The sequence below is a fragment of the Acromyrmex echinatior genome, chromosome 9 (assembly GCF_024713525.1).
Source record: "Acromyrmex echinatior isolate Ae372 chromosome 9, ASM2471352v2, whole genome shotgun sequence".
Classification (NCBI taxonomy): domain Eukaryota; kingdom Metazoa; phylum Arthropoda; class Insecta; order Hymenoptera; family Formicidae; genus Acromyrmex; species Acromyrmex echinatior.
The window spans coordinates 12,985,704-13,008,038 of record NC_141860.1 but is presented as its reverse complement, the minus strand read 5'-3'; the positions used below and the strand labels follow the sequence as shown (position 1 = coordinate 13,008,038).

Genomic DNA, 22,335 nt, shown 5'->3' with positions numbered 1-22,335 from the left:
TTTAATTTATAATAATTGCAACCATTTTTATAGTAATAATAACCATAATTTACGGTCATTTTCGGTGCTAACTATATGTACATATTTATTGATGATAATTCCATTAAAAAATATAGGTACAATATAATTATTGTTACTATATTATAGCACGCGAAAAGAATAGTTTTGCTGAAGTGTCTAAAAATTTAGCTAGAAACAGATCTAAAAATAATTTTGTTCGATTATCGAAGTAATTGTATCGATATAATTATATAAGACACTCAAACTGATTGCTGACATGTCAAAACTTTTCGCAGCATATTGCTTATCATGTTTGAGTTCTCTACAAAATTATTTTGATGGTCCAATAAAATTATTTTCAGATCTGTATTTAACTAAATGTTTAGATACTCCAATAAAATCGTTCTTTCCGTCCAATAATAACCATAACTATGTAGCGTGTAATTATAGTTACAAATACTAAAAACTTTTCTCTCAGTGTAATCACCGCAAGCGTTCGGCAATCGATCGATTCATCGTGAAGAAAGCTATTTTGCTGAAAGCGCAAGTCTCGTCGTGAAACCGTGAATCCGTGAGAATTTATGATCAGTCCAATGGTGGTTAGATACCAATAAGACCGGCACTATTCTAACGTTGATCGAAATGCCATATTCCTCACGTGAATACACTCTACCATGGGAAATCGCTGATGTATCGACGATCTAACCGCAGGTGTCGTTCTCAATATATTCAATCAGAGAGATAAGCACGCACTTGATAGAAAAATTGTTGCTGTACGAGGCACTATATATTTTCCATATATACAATATTCCACGTATAATCATGATAAAAAAATAAAAAAATATTTATCGAAAAATGCATAAAGCCAAATATTATAAATGTGATATTTATCATGTCACATTCTTATTAAAAAAAAAGTAGTATATTATTTTGTTAAAGCTATTTTGATGTATTGATTTATAGGAATAGAGATGTAAAAAAAAATTTAAAAAATACTAGTGCATAAATAATTCTGAATTAGGAACTTTGACTTCTTTCACACAAATCAAATTCGCATCAATAATCTTGTATTCGTGATTTTTTTTTGCTGCGATTAATGATACCGTATAGAGCGAATTGTTGATCGCGCTAGGAAAAATACAGTGACCGACACTTTCGCGCCACTGAAAACCAAGGACGCCGGCAATCGGACGCCTTACATATTCGGCGATTTCGATGCTTATAAACCGCAATTAAGTTCAATTAAAATTGTGTATAAATAATCAGATAAAAATAATTATTTTCCGTTCAATTAATTTAAATTTATTAAACAGACTATTTAGAATCATAAAATTCCGAAATGATCAGAATGTATGAATAAACAACTGTATATTTAAATACTCCTTGACTTTTTAGCACATTCATATAATTATTATACATCATTTTTTCCACTTCATCTTAAGAAAAACATCAATTAGGGATACATTTCCAAAACATCCTCTCCAAGAAAAATTTTACTCGATATAATATAGTATACATTACATATACTATATATTTCGAGTAAACTTTTCTTCGGAAAAGACATTTTGGAATGTAGCTCAGATGAGTGATTGGGTCTAAACAATTAACTCTAATTCGGTGTGCAAATTCTTACTATTAATTTCTTTTGAATCTTTTTTTTTTTTGTAAATAATACCTATTTCTAAGCCATTCCTAACTGGCATGTAAGGCATCATTGAGAGCCGCTGCAGAAACGAGGCTTCCTAAACAATGCTCGACTCACTTTCACTTCGTCCCCACCGCCAACGTCGCTTAGCGTCGCCGCGGCGTCATCGTCATCGTCAGCATCATAGTCATTTGATTATGCGCCAAGTGTAACACGCTTTTAATAACAATTAATTACAAAGGAAAATACACATAACGCGTAATCGTTTTGATGTAACATATAATAATATCAACAAATATTCACGAGCTTGTGCTTGTTGCTCCAGTCTTAATGCACTTCTATTGTCCAATCTAATGAAATGATGAAATCTGTTCAATTTATTTAATATAATTACTTAATATATATATCCTTAATTTTATGTTACGTTAATTATAACATATTATTAATAATAATGAATATAATAATAACATATTATTTACTTAGTTATTATAATAAATGCTAAAATATGTTGTTATTTGGAAATTCAACCGACATTGATTTGATAATTACATGTAAATATTATTCAGTCTAAAAATAATTTAATTTAAAGTTATAAAGTGATTATTAAAGTTATTTTCAACAAACAACTATTGGATAACTATTGGTCCAATAGTTCTGTACAAATATTCATCTTTACAACGCCAAAAAAAAAAACAATATACGCGACAAAAATAGATATGGTGTTTGTAGGACGCGATCGGGATTTGCAAGTAATGCGCAATTAATAGCTCTATCATTAACCTTTCCGATTGAAATATTCATCATGTATTATTTTGCACAATGAAAGACGAATATCGGCAACGAAGTACATGATAGAATAGAAACACAAACGTAATTATAGAAGACCATTTGTACTGAAGAACAATCGTGCACTCCATAAGAAAAGGTAAGAATTTAAAAAAATAAAAATGTGTATTTTTTTTATCACTGATTCTTGTCACTGATGCTGATTAAAAAAGATTGATAAGCGCAATTTAATTTTTCGTTGAACCGCTTATCTTATTTACTCGTAAATTTATCCAACAACAAGAATCGATGACAAAAATATATAGAGAAGGATAATCATACGAACAGGACATCCTGCGAATCGATCGTAAGTCTATCAAACGTAACATCCGACGTTTTGAAAGTGCACAATCGGGGAATGAAGCCCGCCCGCGCCGTGCCGTCGTCGACGCGGAACGTGAACGGAGGTAGAGAGCGCGAAAGATGAAGAAAATGATAGAAATTCCCATGCGATTCCGCACGGCGGAGAACAGGGTGGATTATAAGAAATATCTGGCGTCGTTTCGCAAGCTGCCTCCGCCGGATTTGCAACGTCGCTCATTGTTGCGCGAACTTTTGTCGAGCGTCGTCTCCTACAAGGCGCCGATTGGCGGGCGCAACTAGATCGGGCCTGGGAAGATTGCAAAAGCAGGAATTCTTAGCGACCGGCCAACAATGGAACGGTCGCGATCGTCGAATCCGCTCCAGATCCGCGTTAGCGCGAACGTTCGCGCGACCGCTAATTGTAGCAATTAACTCGCCGCGCTTTGCGCGTCGTAGTTTTGTCCACCGATCCCTCTTGATTTTAACGCGATAACACGAGAATGCGGACATACATAAAACGTGACAATCGTCTGCGACGTTAAAAAGAACATTCGTCTGAACGTTCGTCTCGAATTAAAATGAGCATTGTTAGAAAAAAAACTATCAAGATTCACGTATAGAATTGTTGTAAAAAATTATTTATAAACATTTTTAACTCTGATAATTTTCCGATCTTTTACTACATAGAAGTCGTTCGTGGTGTTCTTAATTGTCATCACTTTTTACAAATATATAAAAATTATTAGGCTCTTACATATATACTTTAATATTTTCAGAAAGTATTTGTAAGGTTGTGTATTAAAAAAAAAGGACTATTAGAGACCATTATTTAGTCAAATGCTCCTAGTATTTCAAAGAAAAAAAATACGCAAGACATGAATAACTGAATCGTACGAATTTAATATATGTATATTTTTAAATATTAAATATCCAATAATTTTTTACCTTAAATTTGCCTATTGTCTACTTAAGTTGATAATATCAATAAAAGTAAAGATATAAAAAAAAAGCATCGGCTAATATTTATTTTTAAATGTTTTCCATACTTTTCAAGTTACACAGCAGTATAACTGTAAGATGATGATTTTATTTTCATTCTTAAGTAAATCTCTCTTTAAAAATTCTATTTTTTGATGCAAATGTAAGCATTTTTAGTATATTTAGAAAGTAAAGAAGTTTGATTGCGTGCTCTTTCTTCATCTGAGTCATTTTCCTGCTAAATACACACTCCCGATATACATCGAGATGTCCTGCAGTTATCAGCTTATCTAGCTCAATTCTTGTGGCTTTTCGCCTCTTATTTCCTTTGTTTATCCGCTATAATACTGTACGGCGTTTTGTCCCGGTTACTCTAGCGGAATGGTGTCAGTTACATAAGGACTCCTGCCGTGCCCAGAAGTGTCGGAGGGGTTGCTGGAGAGGGAGATTGTCCGTGGAGGGGATAAACCGAGAAAAGGAGAGAGGACCCTCGACGAGTGAGCAAAAAGGACCATACGTATTAGAAAGAGAGGCGCAAAATAGAGAACGAAGGGAAGGAGCGAGATAAAGAAAGATCAGATAATCAACTGTTTAAGGGGGGAGCTCCAATGAACGAGAAGACCGGACGAAAATCAACCAATCACGAGTTGGTACCGCCATGGCACTTTTTAAGAATCTCTGTGAGAGGGGCGAAGAGGTGAAAAAAGTGAAAGTTTAAGCCAACGCTACGAACAGTCCCTCCCTTCCTCTTTGTTAAACCCCCGCTCTTCATTCTTCCCTACCACGATCTGTGTTAGTTGCTCTTTCCTTTTCTCCATCTCGTTCGCTCGACATTCGTTTGGTTTTCTTTTTTTCTAGAGTCTAAAACAATTCTAGATAGTATCGCTTGGTCTCTAATTTCTTCTTTGAAAAAAAAAAAAAATATTTTATCTTACTCTACATATATTTCTAACTTCATTAATTTTTTCACGTTGTCATAAATATTTCTATGCCATGTAGAAAATTTCACAAGACTAGCACATTATTTTTATCATAATATTTTTTAAAAACATAACGACCATTGTTTTTTTTTTTCAGTATTCACATTAAAAATTTTCGAATCCTGTGCGTTTTTAGAACAATAATATTTCACGAATAACAAGTAGGCATCGTATATTTTTTATCAGAAGATAACATTAGAATTTTTTTTATAAATCTAAAAGAAAAATTAATACTAATAATAATAATTAAACTCAAATTTATTTATTCCATTTATTATAAAAAATTATGTATATTTTTTTACTGGAAGACGACAGAGGATATCGTAAAACAAAACAAAAATATCATTGTTATTTTTAATACTTCCTATGTAGTAATGCAATAATTTTTAAGATGTACAGAATAAAAAATAAACGTTGTACTATCTGATTATATCGATGTATTCAAATCTTTCTCCCAAAGACGATTTCCCACATTATAACGGCTTACGCGGAGAACGATTCAATGATATAAAAAATCCTAAAATGGTCAATTTCACTATGTAGAAGATCATAAAAACGATGATACGTTCTCATATGCGTGCCTTTCCCTTTCTCAAGCGAGGTCATCCGAGCGAAATCGAGCAACGAGATCAGCGCCAACCTACTTCCGGCAGACATACGGGTTACTCAGTAACCGCGACGTGCGAACTGTTTGTTCCTGTCAGCCGAGTGACTTCTCGGCAAAGTCTCGGCATCATCAGCGGGGTAGAGCGCGACGAAGCGAACGAACGACCAGGCACTCCGGCGCGGCGCCCTCGATTTCACTTTCATTACGAGGCCGGCGCGAAGCGCTTCGCTTACGCTCATTCACTCTCATTCGTACATACGTACATACGTAAATCGTGCGTACGTTCGTGTACGTACGTATATACATACGATATATCGATCATACATATACATATACGCGCCAAGACTTACGTATGCGCTAATCCACATAGAATTTTACTATTGGTCCGATACTGGTCCAAGATTGGTTACCAAGTGACCTATATTGGCGCGATAATGGCAACTATGATTGACCCACTAATGGGAATACTATAGGATGATAATTTCGGCCCATTAATGGGTAACTATATTGATCAAACGTGATAAACAATATTGGGCCATTAATGGTTGCCTTATCATGCCAATATTTGACCAATAATGGTTTTAATGGCAGTGCCGTGATTATTCCAATTATTTTAAATGCTTTCTAACAAGAGACACAGATGCCACGGTGTAACACAGTGAATCATTTTATCTTTGTTTAACATTGTCAAATAAGAATAATTCACTATGTTCACTATCATCTGTGATAAATGGTTTCTTCATTATGATCTAATATAATCTCACATTGTTCGTTCTATCAATATTAATTTCACTGTTATTTTCTTCACTGTCATCTTTTTCAATATTATTAATACATTTATCACTAATGTTAATTTTTAATTGTTTTAATTTTCGAAATTTTTTTGTCTATAATAATTTTTCGACATATTAATAATAAGGACTCAATAACTATCGCACGACAAATTAAGTATAACAGATAAAAAACTACGGAAATCAGTCATATACCAGATATGGCCCAGAACAAGATATCAAGTATCGGCCAATAATTGATTACCATATATTGGAGCCGAGCATTGACGCTATTGCAAAGTGAAAATCAATGGTACCCAGTCATGCCAGATATAGTCTGTAATAGAATACCGAGTATTGATCAATTGTTGGTTACCACATATTGGGCCAAGCATTGGCGCTATTGAAAACGATTGGCATTCGTATATGAGAAATACGCGCGTGTACCAAATATCGTATATTTTATTTTTTTTTATCACGACCTCATTATCGTTCGTAAAAACAGGAATTGACAACACATTCCGAGAGAAAAACTCATGTTTGTCGAGAACCGAATCTTTTTCAAGGATACATATTTGAATTCTAGTCTGTCTCATATCTTGTAACAAAAATACGAGATAATTATGAAAATTTAATAATGTAGTAATACTATCAAAAATTTGATAGATAAAAGAACTGATATATATATATATATATATATATATTAGGTGTTGGAATTAATTCGTAGCGTTTTACAAGTGATGGGAAGTACTTTCATTAATGTATTTTTTAATGCTCATGTGAAATAAATAACATTCTTTCATTAAAAACGCTACGAATTAATTCCAACACCTAATATATATATATATATATATTAAAGACATTAAAGAACACATATATTTTTTTAGTTTGTTTTTTTTATCATTATTCTCATATGACAAACGTAGACTAGGAAATTGAAAAAAAAAGAGAAAGGATAATTAAGAAAAGAAACATCTTCGCTATATTAAAAATAAAAATTAGGGGAGTAATTACATATTCCTTCCTAATCTTTTAAGTTAGATTGCTGGAACATTGTATCGTTGAAAATTGTATTCGCGGTTTACAGTGAATGACGAAGAATGCTAACAAGCGGCTAAAATTTCTTTAATTATGGGAAAAATAAGAATTACCTATTAGACCATAATTCATTCGGGATAAGCCATCAACAACTACGAATGCTCTTCTATTTTTGTAGTAGAAAGGCATTTTGTGGATTAACGGCGTGCTCTGAATTCTAAACAGTGCTTAGGGCATGCCGATTACGTGATCATGTCGTTGATACGCCAACACTGATGTTTAAAGGTTGTAGTGTTAACAAAGTTATATTACTTTAGTTTACTATCAAAAAATTTATTCAATTAAATTATACTGTTATTTCGAAAATATTTAATTTAATAAATTTCACACAATGCTCTTAATAATCACAAATTACGATTTGTATTTTTTTTTATCGGTTTGTAAACGATGTGCAACATATAAATAAATTTTTACTGTTATATTAAACAAATCAGATTACATTTAAAAAATGGAACATACATGTATGTTGGCGGACAGTAATACGTTAAACAGTTAAAAAATTGATAACAAAAACGCAAAAATAGTATCTTATCGGAATAGAAAAAGAAAAATATTGGCCAATACATTCATAACAAACTGTTTATTTTGAACAGAACTTTATTACAGGCATATGGACTACCAAAGATACATAAACAAGGCATCCTCGTGGAATTATAGTATCATGTGATACTTTATATCTTAATTTGATATAGCTCTCTATATTAAATTAAGATATAAAGTAATTATCTATCTAGACAATTAATATATAATTTATATTTTAATTAAAAATTATTTTAGGTTGGACTGATAAACTGTTATGTGAAATTTTGTTAATTTTGAAAGATATATTTTTTTAGATTAAATGTTGATTGTAATTGATTAGATAGAATTTATAATTTCTTTAATGTAATTAACCATGATCGACTTATTCGAAGACGTTTCTTGTAATTTAACATATGGAGGAATTCGAACGCAAATTTCGAGAGCAATTATTATAAGAACGATAAAGATTCCATGGTTACTGCAAAATGCACGAAGAATTATGACAATAGTTCAACATCGTAATTATAACTAACAGATATTTTAAGCTGATTGTATCTAACAGTTATAAAAGTTTAAATTTTATTGCGTTTTTAATGGTTTTCTATATTTATATTTTTATTATTATACAACACTGATGATGACCTGATAAAAAAGGTCGAAACGTTTGTATTAAATTGTATTTAAATTGTTCATTTAAATATTATTTATATATTATTATATTGTATAATAGAATAATTTCGCAAAAATATTTAGCGTCGGCTTTTGTGCTTTTTTTTCTAATAATATTTTGATTTACTCATAAAGCCGTTTTAAATTTCAATATAAATAAATATATTAAATAAATAATTTTTAAGGAATAATTTAATTTTATTAAATTTTTATTTAAATTTGCATAAATTAATTAATTTCTTTAAAAAAAAAATTGAAATTGATGATTTAATTTCTTTTAAATAAATGAAATGAAAAAAAATTATATATATCTATAGTTTTGTTTAGCCTATCTTTTCATAATAATAATAGTATTATCTGTCAACATTATTTCATTTTTTTCTATGATTTCATTTCTTCGTACCGTAAAATTTTACAATCATCGAGGGTAATATGCAATGAATAACAGTTCTTTAGTAGCATGCTGAAAGTGGCACTTTTCGCCAAGTCATCTAAACATTATACTGACGTAATATCATCAAATTCATCATGAGTGTCGTAACCTAATTGCAAATAGAAATTTTGTGTCAACTTCAGTATTAAATTGGGTCCGAAGAAAGTTACCGTCGAGGTAATAGTTATAATATTATGTAATATCACTCTTTCTATAATAGAATTAAAAAATAATTTAATGCTTATCCCAACGATGTTTCCTTGAAATTCTTTCCTTGAAAAATTTTGAGGATCTTTAAATACTGTACGATACAGATTCACAATACTAAATACCATCAATACAGCAAATATATGTATAAATATTAAAGATTAAGATAAAAAGAATTAAATATATGAAAATATAAATAATAAAATTATTAATATCAATCTACATGCATATAATGTGTGTGATATGTATACATATAATAGGAAAATATACATATACAGTTGAAATTTACAAAAAATTAATTTTACAATTCATTTCAGAATTTACTTTTTATTTCAAATACATTCTTTCATGAAAGAAAAATTTTCCATTACCGCAAGCTATAAAGAAACTTCCTTCGTTTAATTTAATACATAAACAAGTTTGCGCGTGGTACATCATTAAAAGATAATGAAGAAGATTAAATTTCCTCGATAACACGCTTAGATATTTATTCACAAGACACCGTAAAGTCATTATGGAAGCGTATCTCTCGTTTGAGATACTGATTGCGATCGATATTAATTGCCTTTAAACTACGAATTCTAATAAATTTGTAAACAAAAAAAATATTATAAACACATCTAATTTGATAGTAAAAATTAGTTTTAGAATTAAAAATTAATAATCTATTTAAAGAAATAAATCTACAGAACACATGTTGTGGACGTAAATAATGCAATGTAACGTTCAGTTTCGTTCGTTATGTGTGTAAAATAATAATTTTTAATTTTAAAACCAGAAATAACTACTATCTTTATGAACGTTTTATCAGTATATTTAGAGAGACAATTTCGATCTTTTGTACATTGTTTTTAGATAAAAATTAATTGTTATAGTGCACAATGCTTTACTTATCAAGTAGTCGCAGTATAATCCTAGATAATCTTTAAAACTATTGAAACGGAAATTGTTTCAGGTAAGCCGAGCGATGAGTGACTTTATTAGCAATGTATATCTTTTTTTTCAATATCCTGTAGAAACTCGTCTTGCGTGTAAATATGTGTCATTACATTGAATTATGCAACAACAATTACAGGCTTGATGTAATATTCTACGTTTTACGAATAATGTTAATTAATTAATTAATTAATTTTTAAGTATAACATGACGGTTAAATAAAGTAATTATCGAGATATCATATGAATATGGCGCTAGTAAATAATAATTTATTAAAGTTTTTTTATCCAATGTGTATTCCTAAATGCAACTATTATATATGTATTATCAATAACAAGGTATTTATTTCAGATGAAAATATTCGTTGCATGTTTCAAATGCTCATATTAGGAAAGTGTTAGTCTCATATTACAGAAATATTAAGATATATTGTATAATAAAATAAATGTAAAATAAATTAGTACGTAATAACTAGTCTATACATTCCATAATAATAAAACAAAAAATATTCAATATTTTGTAATAATATTAGGTGTTGGAATTAATTCGTAGCGTTTTTTAATGAAAGAATGTTATTTATTTCACATGAGCATTAAAAAATACATTAATGAAAGTACTTCCCATCACTTGTAAAACGCTACGAATTAATTCCAACACCTAATAATAATAATACAAAATTATGTAAATATTATGCTAAAGACATGAAAAATAACTCTAAGAATCATTCAAAAAATATTTCCGCAATGACTATGATATCTTGTTAGAAGCGAAGAAGGCAATCATTGATTCATTTGTGATTCAATGAACTGACATTCGTAAACACAGTAGATAGGATTCGCTTAGAGTTTCTTAATCAATTTATAATTTGGTATTCAAATTTTATAAAAAATAAAATAATAAATAAAATTTATCAAATGTCGAACGTCACCTCTAGGACTGTAGATCTCGAAACTTTGGACAACCGGATTAGAGTTGGGATTCTTTCTAATAATAAAATCAACAAGAACAGGATCTGTGCCTAATACGGCATACTGATGATAGAAAGGGAACGAGAGGGAGGACAGGGGGGTGGGGGAGGGGGAAGTTTCGAGAAACCGTCGGCTTCGCGAGGGATCGACATAATCGGTGAAAGTAACGTGCTCACTACCTTGGCCTTAAGTTAAACGGATAAACGAAGTACAAACCGGCATCCCGGTTAGCGTGCGCCATAACGGGGCACATAACGTAACGTCGCCGTGTCACTTTTACCGTGAACGCATGCTCCACATACGCGACCGCCCCAATCGAAGCGGGTTGGCTCGTACATGCGATTCGCTTCAGGCGACGGCGTATGGTATTTTGTTCGAAAACGAAGGCCAAGGCCATCGTCGGCGGCCAGCGCCGTTATCGTCAAAATGGCGCGTCGCGACGACATTTCCACTATGGAATTCTCCACAATCACGGCACTTTACAGTGTCTTTTTATAGAAATAAATCTATATCTTTAATCCTGTTCATTGCTGACATAGTATATACAAACAGATAAATGATATATAACCAAGATAGAAAAGAAAAAGATCACGTACGTATTATATTCCTTGGGAAGATTACATTCCTTCGGTCTTCTCGACATTATCTCTCAAACTTTAAAAAAATCCTGATTATGAGATAGAATATATCGGAGATAATGTGTATACCAAAAATACAAAGTAAAGTCGATGTCTTTTTACTAATACTAAACAAATTACAAATTTCTTAGTCACAACGCCCGTCGTATCCCACTTTCTGATTGAATCGACTACTACTATCTAATTGAGCATCGCTTCGTTCGAACTCTTATATCCAGAAAGGGCAACTCGATGCAATCGATGATTACGCGACCGTGTGCATGATATCTACAACTATAACATCGACAAGTCGCTACTAATGCCGTAACCTTGACTCTGGCTAGCCAAGCAGCTGGCTGCTAGGCCAGGAATAAGCTTGATGAGCGGTTACCATGTTGCGCTGCTAATATTAGCGTACGCAGCCGTATGTACTACGAGTGACCGAATGACCGAGCGCGTGCTCATTGCATCCGTCTCGCGATTTCCTTCTCGAAGATCTCAGAAATGCTGACCAAGAGAAATTAGACAAAAGCGGTTCTAAATAGGAAGAATGAGAAGATGTCTACTTGTTATTGTAATTGAATGCAAGAGACGAATGCGAGAAGAGCCCATGTAAAAATGTATAAACTTTTTTCTGTGCACTGTACAGTATTTTAATCATGTAGATAATAAAAGAATTTAATGTTTCAACGTATTCGTGTATACGTGTGTGATTTAAATTCTATTATATATTTAGATAAATAAAACAAAATATAGTAATAAATATAGAAATAAAAATCTTTAAAATGATTTTTCGGAGATCAATTAAAAAGTAGAATAGATAATCCTATGAAATTATATTACAAAGCTCATGATTTGATGACAATGACTCAGATGATTATCAGGTACAACAATGTACGTAAAGTCATGCATAGTAGCATATTAGAATATTTATAGCACATGTCTTCACTAGGTTGCATACATAACAAACTGATCTAGTTACATAATATATGTGTGATTTATGCCGCCTCGTTAGCATTACAAAGAACGCAAAAAATAAATATCATTATTTACTATGACAGCGAAAAATATATTCTCTCCAATCAATATTTATAGACGTTACGTCGAAGGAAATTAACACGCTGCAGTTGTTTCTGTTTGGAATAAAACAAATCGGGTAACTGATGTAATAAAATAACTTATATTGATATACGCAAATGCTTATACATCATGTTTTACGAATGTGGAATCATCGGAAGGTCAAAGGATGTCACGTCTGCCGATGGAAGGCATATATCTGTTATAATTATATTGTCTCTTGAGCTGTGCGTAATGAGCTGTCGCTCATTAGGAGCAAGGGTCAAGAATATTGCATTCGATCAATTCTGTTTCACTCCTAGAATTAAAATGACGCAAAATAGTGAATTTATTCAAATGTATCTAAACAGACGGTGTTAAAGTTAATACATATACTTCTCGTGAAATCAATTATCACACATATATTGTACTTAATCCGTTTATTAAATATGTTTATTGTACAATAATTCCTACAAAAAAGGAATTGAAAATCGTTTTATTGTTTTCGACAATTATTTTCCACATATAAATACTCACAATCAAACCATTATGAATTAAGTCCACATGGATCATTACTAATCTTTCAAAATACTATTTTATCTCAGATTCTCAAATTATTCAATATCTCATAAAAAAATTAAGTAATTTATTATCATAAACAATTAATTAAGATTGTGTGTTTACGTGGAAAATATAATAATCTAAGTACATACATACGATGTAAATTGTATAAATTATGTCACCTATAACAACTTATAGGTTATCGAAGCGTATTTTCTTTATCGTTGCCTTAGAGTACACTAAATCTTCTATCTTTTTTTATATATTTTTATTTACCAATATTGAAGTCAGATATATTAACAATCATATAAATGTTAATTACTTTCTTTACTTCTTTCAATATTGTGTTATCCAATTTATAATAACTTACATAGTTTACATTGCTTACATTGTCTACATAAATAAGATGCGTCAATCTTAACGTCAATAATACGTAAAAATTAATTATCAATCATCTTGAATATTATTGCAAAATAAACGGGCACGCAAATATTTAGTCTTTTTAGTCGCAGATAATTCACGTGTGAGACGTCAAAATATACATAAATATACAATATTTATATACGAATTATCTAAGAAATTGATTAAAGTATAATTATTTTATTTTATCATAAAACGTAACTGTGACACTTCATAAATTTTATAAGGTTTTACGATTTTACATTTAGAAGTTTATTCGCGATGATTTTTAGAATTACAGAATCAACCAAAATTTACACATGAAACACAATATTTTAAGAATTGCATTAGATATCTCTTTCATTTCTTGCATTGCGTACCGAAGATGTACTGAATTAAAGCAAACAAATCATGTGTTATGGCAGATTAAATTAAATAATTCATAATTCTATCCACTTTTATTGGAAAAATAAAATATATTTCAGGAAACATTAATCACGTTCAACAGAATGTTTATTTTACAACTGTTAAAAAATTTTTTTTTTCTCGAACTATTCCTCTAAATCTAAAAGTATAATCCAATCAATGCGAAAGAAATTTCCAACAGTTACAAATAAACATTTACACATTTATTTTATTCACATAGTAAGTTTTGTCAATAAGCGCTACAACATTTTATTTCGTATTCACAAAATCTCTTCTCGTTCAGCCAATTTGAACTGTGTCGCGAATGTATCTCTCGAATGTGAAATGGATGGCTGATGCAATCTGAAGAAATATATACTTTCCAGGGACATCGATGCGCGCAACTGCGACAGCATGTGCAAAGGGATCGGCCATGCGGATCATTATTGCTAAAATAAAAGTAAAAATTGTTCCGAAGAAAAGCACCACGGGATCCCACAACGCAGTACGATTGCCTTCGTCGCTGAACGACTTCTCGTCGCTGACGACTTTATCACACGAGTTATCGCTGACGACCACGGCAACGAGACAACAGGCAACGAGGAGAGGAAGGGAGACATCACGCGCGATTAAGAACATCGAAGAAAGCGAAAAAGAGCAAAAATACAGAACGATAACCCACGGGGGGTCGCGTTATTACTGGAAGCTACTGATGCAATGGAAATAAGCGATAGGCATCGCAGGGGGTCCGCGTGGATCGTAGTTATTGCTGTTTTCCACTTTGCCCCTGCATCATACGAGCGCACCCCGCACCCCATCCCGAACTCCTATCGATAAAAGCTCGCCTCTGAACTCCCTTTCTTCCATCGAGATCACGCAACGTGCGTAACGATTGCAGAATTATCGTGAACCGACGTCAAAGTACGATCGTCGCGTATTCACTTTTCATGATGATAAAATTTCGATATCTAATAATTATTCGCATGTCGTAGCAGTGAATTCAGAAATAATCTATTTAAAAGTAAAGGAAAAAATATATCACACTCAGAATTCCTTTCATGAAATGTTATCAATACATATTATAAAATGAGTTATAATAATATCGAAACGTTTGAAGTGATAACATAATTATACTAAACTTCTTTTCTAATTCTAAATGCAAGAAGCAAAAAAATTATACAAATATATCTTTCAAAATGATAAAAAAACTTGAACGCAATTGAATTTATACACTAGTCGAATTTAATTCCTATTATATTCATGTTTTAGTTTTTTACTGTTTAGAGATTGAAACTGTTTGTGTGTTCTTTATTCTATTTTTTTAGTCGACGAGATACATCGATGACAGTAATTCGATGTTTCTCTCTGGTGTTATTCCAATGTACTATATTTTCCTGGCATTGCGATAATCCGTGATATCAGTTTAATGTAGTCCCAATGTACGTTATTATACAATAATACAATACAATAACACTTCGACAATATCGTTTACGAGATTTCCGTTAAAAAATGTATGTGCGTCAGGATACGTTATCTGTGATACAGCATGCCGCACGCGACATTAATCTACATCATAACTGTAACGCGTACACGCGAAAATAAAAGTGTCGATCTCTGCACGGAAAGACTGATTTTGCTGAAATATTTCTGATAATATAATTAAATACAAATCTCTAAATAATTTTGTAAATAATTTTGGATCATATCAAAATAATTATGTATGTTCAGGCGTAATGAGCAATGCCGTAAAAATTTTTGACGTTATAGTAACCAACTGGATCATCTTACATAATTATTTTGATAATTTAACAAAATTATTTTCAGATTTGTATTTATATAGCTAAATTTTTATATATTTTAGCGAAACCAATCTATCCGTGAAGAGCAGTCTGTTAAAATATTTTTACTTACGATATATTATATTTTCCGTTGTCTCTAACGTATATTTTATATATATATATATATATATATATATATATATATATATAATAATAATAAGTGTAATATTAAATTTTAACCGATCACGTTGTCTATACATATATTATCCTTTAAATTAATATAATAAATAAAAATCATATTCCAGAAATAAAGAGTTAAAACAAAATGGATTGAAAATCAATAAAATAATAAGGAACTACAAGCACACACAAGCTAGATATTGCTTAACTTATTATGATTTTAATTTTTAGTACATACAATTAAGTCATTCGTATCCTGCACGTTTTTTTTTATATACTTTCTAAAGATGTTGAAAAAAGCTATGTATAAAATTCACTTAATAATTTTTCTATTCTTCTTGTAAAAGTGATGGAAATTAATCCGGGACACAAATGAAAAATCGTATATACATGGAGAGAATTTTTTTTCTGAAATTTACACTAAAAATCGTAGTAATCGTGGAACATGATGTTTCAAAGAGTTTTATGTGATTCTCTCTAATATAAGTGTATAGTGTAATTAATATTTCCACAATATTTTATATAAATAACTTATATAAATTTTACAATACATTAATACAATGGTATTTTCAACCTGGCTTAAAGGTTTCTGAAAATTTCACCAACATAATAATTGATTGATTATATTCGACGTTATCTTACTAAGTTTATTTTGTGACTCTTAACGACTGTAACGATATCATTACGTTGTCATTGCGCAGCTTTTTAACTGTATACAAAACCTTAAATGACATCAAAGTCGCTTACTGTCGCTACAGTCTTTTGTATATTTTAAAAATATCTATCTTTACGATAATATTTAATAGGTTGCCAAATTGTTGCACGTTTATCACTAAACATGGTTTATCACTAAAATTTGTAGTGAATTTTGAGGTAAAATATAATAAAAAATTCCCTCCGTATAGTATAAAGAATCGGAAAATCATTGTATGTTGAAGATTAACGAAAATATTTTTAATGACAAACGTTTTGACCTATTAGACTACTTTAATATCAGATTATAAAATAATTAGAATGAATAAAATAAAATTTAGTAGGTCGCAAGAAAATAATATTATTGTACATAAAACATTTTAAAAGAAACAACCAAACGATAGATATATTACCATATCATATTTTGTAATAGATTATATTAATTTTTTTTCAGATTCTTAACAAAAACATCCTAGCTAATATAATCATAACTTACAATTTACAAAAAATATTTTATTCTGAGGATGAGTGGTAAAATCTGATCTTGACAAGTACTAACTTAATACTACTTAATTTTCAATACATACTATTTTACAATGTTGATGACAACTTGACAACATATACCGATTATACACCAAGAAATGTGATTTGCAACAGTATTTTACTTGCAACTCGAATCGTTAAATTTTATATAATTAATAAATTTTATTCTAATTGTTTTCTAATCTAATATTAAGATGGTCTAATATAGGTTGAAGCGTTTATTATCACAATATTTATATTTGAAATTGTAATAAAGTAAATTTTAACATCTAGCCTGAGCTCATAAATCTCTATTATCTTAGTCAAAATTTTAAGCTTATTTATATTAACATTAAACTATATACATAGTTTCGAGCAATATCCATTATTCTGTCATTTAAATGAGAAGTAATGAAAAATTTTTGCAGTACGTTATATATTCATAAAAGAATAATCTTATTAATAATTACATGTAATTGGCATATATATAATTAAATATATGCTGATATCTCAGAAGTATGTAATGTCGTTTGGTTTGCATAAGGAAAACAGTTACAAAGATGCAACGGTATTTTGTAGACGAAAAATGAAATGATAGTCTCATACGTCGATAACCCTTATCCAGTGCATGATAACTTTCAGCCTGAACACAATTAATCCTCTACTCTACACTATTCTCTTATATCACTACGCTTTTTTCACGTCTGCACTTGTATCTTCACGTCACGCCTTGACCCAAGGCATCGATAGCGAATCCATCCGGTCATTACGTGCAAGCGACGTCCAATAAATTCAGGAATTTTTGGACAAAAACTGATAAGGTTTAGAATAAACCAATTGATATTTATGTAATTATAAATACGCGATACACCGTTCATTTATGCGATAATTTAAATTAAACTTCCTTTTAAATGTGGTTTCTTGTCCAGATTCTTCAATTTGTATAAGAGAAAGATACCAAAAGAAAATAACACAAGATATAAAATCCATTTGAAGAGCTAAATTAATTTATCAAATTAGAGATATTTTAAAATAACAGATACATTTTACGGTAGTTATTTTTAAATGACAAACCCTATGTCTCTTTTTTATCTGACAGATGATTAAAATCAAAAATTAATAAACTCAATTTTATTGATTCATCATATTCCTTTTTTTTTTCAATTTTTAAACAATATTTTGTAGAACGACTAATAATTATTAATAATTATCAATCTTGTCGCATAACATTTTTTTATACGCATTGATCAGAGGCAGATGTAGGTCAATCGAATTCCTTGGAAGCCTTGGATTCACATTGAAATGGAAAGTTGGCAGAATTTAACCGTTCCGTATATCCAATGTAATTATTCCGAGAATGTTCGTCCACGTAAACGATGACCATACAAATTCCAAAGAAGTGAGGTCCCCTTTCCTCCTTCATTTATCCCCCCCCACATTCAAATCGCTCGCGTCCACTTTGCTTCGATCGAAGTGGGTTACGATTCTTGTCGTTTCCTCGTAAAACCCCCTACGTACATGCTAGCACACCTACTTTTATAAGACCCACTCCGTGCCCACGTGCACTACCTCTCCTCCCCGTGCAGTGTAGGCGCACGTTCGTGAGCGAATCCAGTGTGACGAGTCAGCACTGGCCAGGATTTCGACATAAATTCTGAAGTATTCCCTGATGTGGCTATTGCTAATCGGACGCGTCATCGTCACTTCGATTGTCCTTGACGTTTAAATATAATTGTGTAGATATATATACTTGTATATATAAAAGTATATATCCACATCTTATCTTGAAGATTGTCCATATCTTATTCTGTCATGTATTATTTCGCCCTTATTATTTACAACCAAATTACTAGAAATTTCTATTTTTGTTTAGAATGACTTTTAAAAAGCAAAAAGATATATTCTTAATGAAAGAAATCAAAGTTTCATTCTTAACTTGCGATACTGAACAAATTAAAATTCCAACAAGTAGATACGTACTTCTAAAACATCTTTTATCAAAAATCGAATCATAAATAGAAATAATTACAGACGATGTAAATGATTATTTTATTGCAATTTAGCTAGATACAGGTCGGAAATAATTTCGTTGAATGATCAAAATAATTATGTAGAATGTTTGAACGTTGACGGCGATGCTTACAAAAAATTTTAGCAACCAGTTGAAACATATCCTACATATTTATTTTGATGGATCCAAACACAATTATTTTAGCTAGCTAAATTTTTAGATACTTCAGCAAAATCGTTCTTTCCACGTATCATCTGATTTCTGTATTTGTGAAGTGGAGCAAAGCATAAATGTAATCGCTAGTCGTGTAGGTAAGTAGCGCGCGGTGCATTATCTAACAAACCGCGGCTTATGCGAGAGCGAGCACACGAGAGCCGGACGCTTCGCGATGAAAGGGAAATTCTGCCTTCTGTCCCGCTTCGCGAGATCACGATGCGGTTCCGGTCGTTGATCCTAAGTATTCTCTCGCCCGTAGTATAGGCGAGCGATCAGCTGCAGTTTACCCTTCCCGCGTGTGCTCGGCCGCTGCTGCTGCTGCTGCTGCTGCTACTACTACTATTACTACTATTACTACTATTACTACTACTACTACTACTATATTCTCGGCTTCACCGCTCACCTTCACCTCGTCTCTTACTCAACGATCGTGCACGGGCCCTCGAGTCTTGAGTCTCTCTACCCCCGTTGCGTAATCGCTGCGCACAATCATTACCGAGTCGAATCGTCACTCGAGCGGAATAAGTGCGCACAGAATCGAAGCCGGTGCGTTACGAGCGTATCGTCATCGGGGTACGAAGTTCACGATGACCAAAATGAACACTCGACATTTTCGAGTAAATATCCAAGTCTTTAGTTGATTAATTAAAAGTTTAGCTCTAATGTCTAACTTATTTATAACGCGAAGGAATGCAAGTATCTTATCGGTTAAAAGTTATAATTAACAATATCTTTAGATCGTTTGGGAAGATACTAGTTCGGGAATTTACCTTTTTTAAATAACAAAAAAGATGCGACGATATGAAGAATAGAACTAATACATACGTACTATTTAAGCACGTGCACGCGATAAGATTCAATTAAAGTGGTCTTTAAGCACGGAAAATTAGTGCTAATGACAACGTTTAAGCGCCTAACTCGTACGTTCTAAAACTTCATCATGTGACGAACTATCACGCAAAATGAGTGTTGGAAATATTTCACGTGACGGCAAACATTACACTATCTCTCGATTATCGACTTAAAAAACAGCTCTTCCTGTTTCTTGCAATTTTTCAAAATTGCATACGCTGCGTGTTTACTCGCTTATGCGACTCAGGGTTAAGATCGCTTCGATACCGGAAAGCAACATTCGTCGCGTTGTGTGCTTATCGGGGCTCGTTTAAGTGCCAACTGTCAAGGACCCGGCCTTATCATTTTTCCGCGGCTATCATTGTTAAGCGGCTCATTAGGCTCGCTCTCATTCCGACAAAATATACTAGTGTTTTCACGTTTCAACTTTTTTTTTTCGCGTATCTCCATCCATCGACGATGTCGCCGCTAACGGCAACAGTCACGTCCTTGCGCGGAATGAACGTTGAACCCCAGTGACGAGAAACGACCAACACAGCCTCTCGAAATCTCGCGTTTCCCGTGAATCATCCGTCGCGTATGTAGAATCGGAAATCGGAATATCAAAAATCAATTGCTGTTTCTTCGTTTCGGATCTGAACATAATAATTTAATCAAATATAAGACAAATCAAATATGCATCCGCACGCTTAAATAATAATAAAAAAATATTCTATACGATTTTCAAAAATTTTTTAAAAATTTCTTTTTGAAAAATTCATTTGAAATAACAAAAATAAAAGAAAGAAAGAGACAGAGAAAGAAAGAGGAGGGGAGGAGAGAAAGAGAGAGAGAGAGAGAGAGAGAGAGAGAGAGAGAGAGAGAGAGAGAGAGCTCATCAATCTGTCAGAGACTCTTTTTCTTTATACTATTAATTTACTATTAATCAAAATTAGTGGATAGTGCCCTCCCCCCCCCCCCATGAATTAATATGAGATAAATATTTTATGCTTGAATTTAGAGATATCACATCACGCTGTAATACACATATATCCCGCATCGCCTAGATTTTGCTGACGCAATTAAGAGTAGCTGTAACCATGTCAATGTATTCCAATCGAGAGTTAATCTATACGCGAGAGAAGTGTATCTAGGTATTTTTTTTTAAGATAACTTTTAAACTTAGGTGTGCAGGTAAAAGATAATATTTATATACATTGTGTATATAATGATATTATAAACTTAATTTTATCTCCAAAAGAAATCGACTTTTCAGTATAATATTTGAAGCACTGTACTGATTTTAAGAAAACATAGCAAATAATAATTATCCAAACATTTTTATAAGTAGCAATTTGATGTAAAATAAAATTCGTTCAAGGAATGATTAATAAAATTAATTTGCATAACATTTCTAGGCAGTGGGAAATCTTTATTGGCTGCGATACTTCAAATACCAGAGATAATGGTCTCTGAATGTACAGCGCAGTATCATTATAACAAAATTATAGGCCTTATTTTATCGATCATTTAATTAAATGCTACGTCAAATTTTTTGAGCATATATTGGATCTTTTGTTAAAAGATTTGTCTTTAATCACATAACAATGTGGTACCAATACAATGGATATCCGGTTCATTTTTCATTAGATTTACGAAAAATAAACTCAATGAAAAATTTACAAATCCTGGATTGGATGTAAGAGTCGTATAGTGTAATAAGCTCATTCATTAGATATGATATGATATTAGATTCTTTTTAATGAGAAACGCTAAACGACTTGGTCTACAAGGAAAAACCAACTACACCCCAACAAAAAATACAACAATGATTGTAGTCTGTGTCAATAATTCACGTTATTAGAGGAGCAAGCTGATCAATGATCAGAAGAATTTATTATTACATTGATCGCAATTTGATCACTTCGAAATAACATTCATTTAATAATAAACATAACAATAAACATTCATTTAATAATAAAATGTAAAAAATAAAATGTCACATAATACATATGTATAAAGTAATACATAAGTTTTATTTAGTACGAAAAATGTATTTTTTATCACTTTTTAGTTTTAATCTTGTTTGATAATCTTGGGTCATGAGTTCTGAACTTGTTTTGAG

General features: G+C 31.5%; 1 long non-coding RNA gene across 1 annotated transcript in view; it reads right to left on the bottom strand.

Moving 5' to 3' along the window:
• LOC147908642 (uncharacterized) overlaps window positions 1–11,752 on the bottom strand; it is a 38,805-nt gene extending 27,053 nt beyond the window's left edge. The window contains exon 1 of the long non-coding RNA XR_015546176.1: window positions 11,538–11,752. This is a non-coding gene — a long non-coding RNA (uncharacterized LOC147908642). The remainder of the gene's footprint in view (window positions 1–11,537) is intronic.
• Window positions 11,753–22,335: the final 10,583 nt, after the last annotated feature.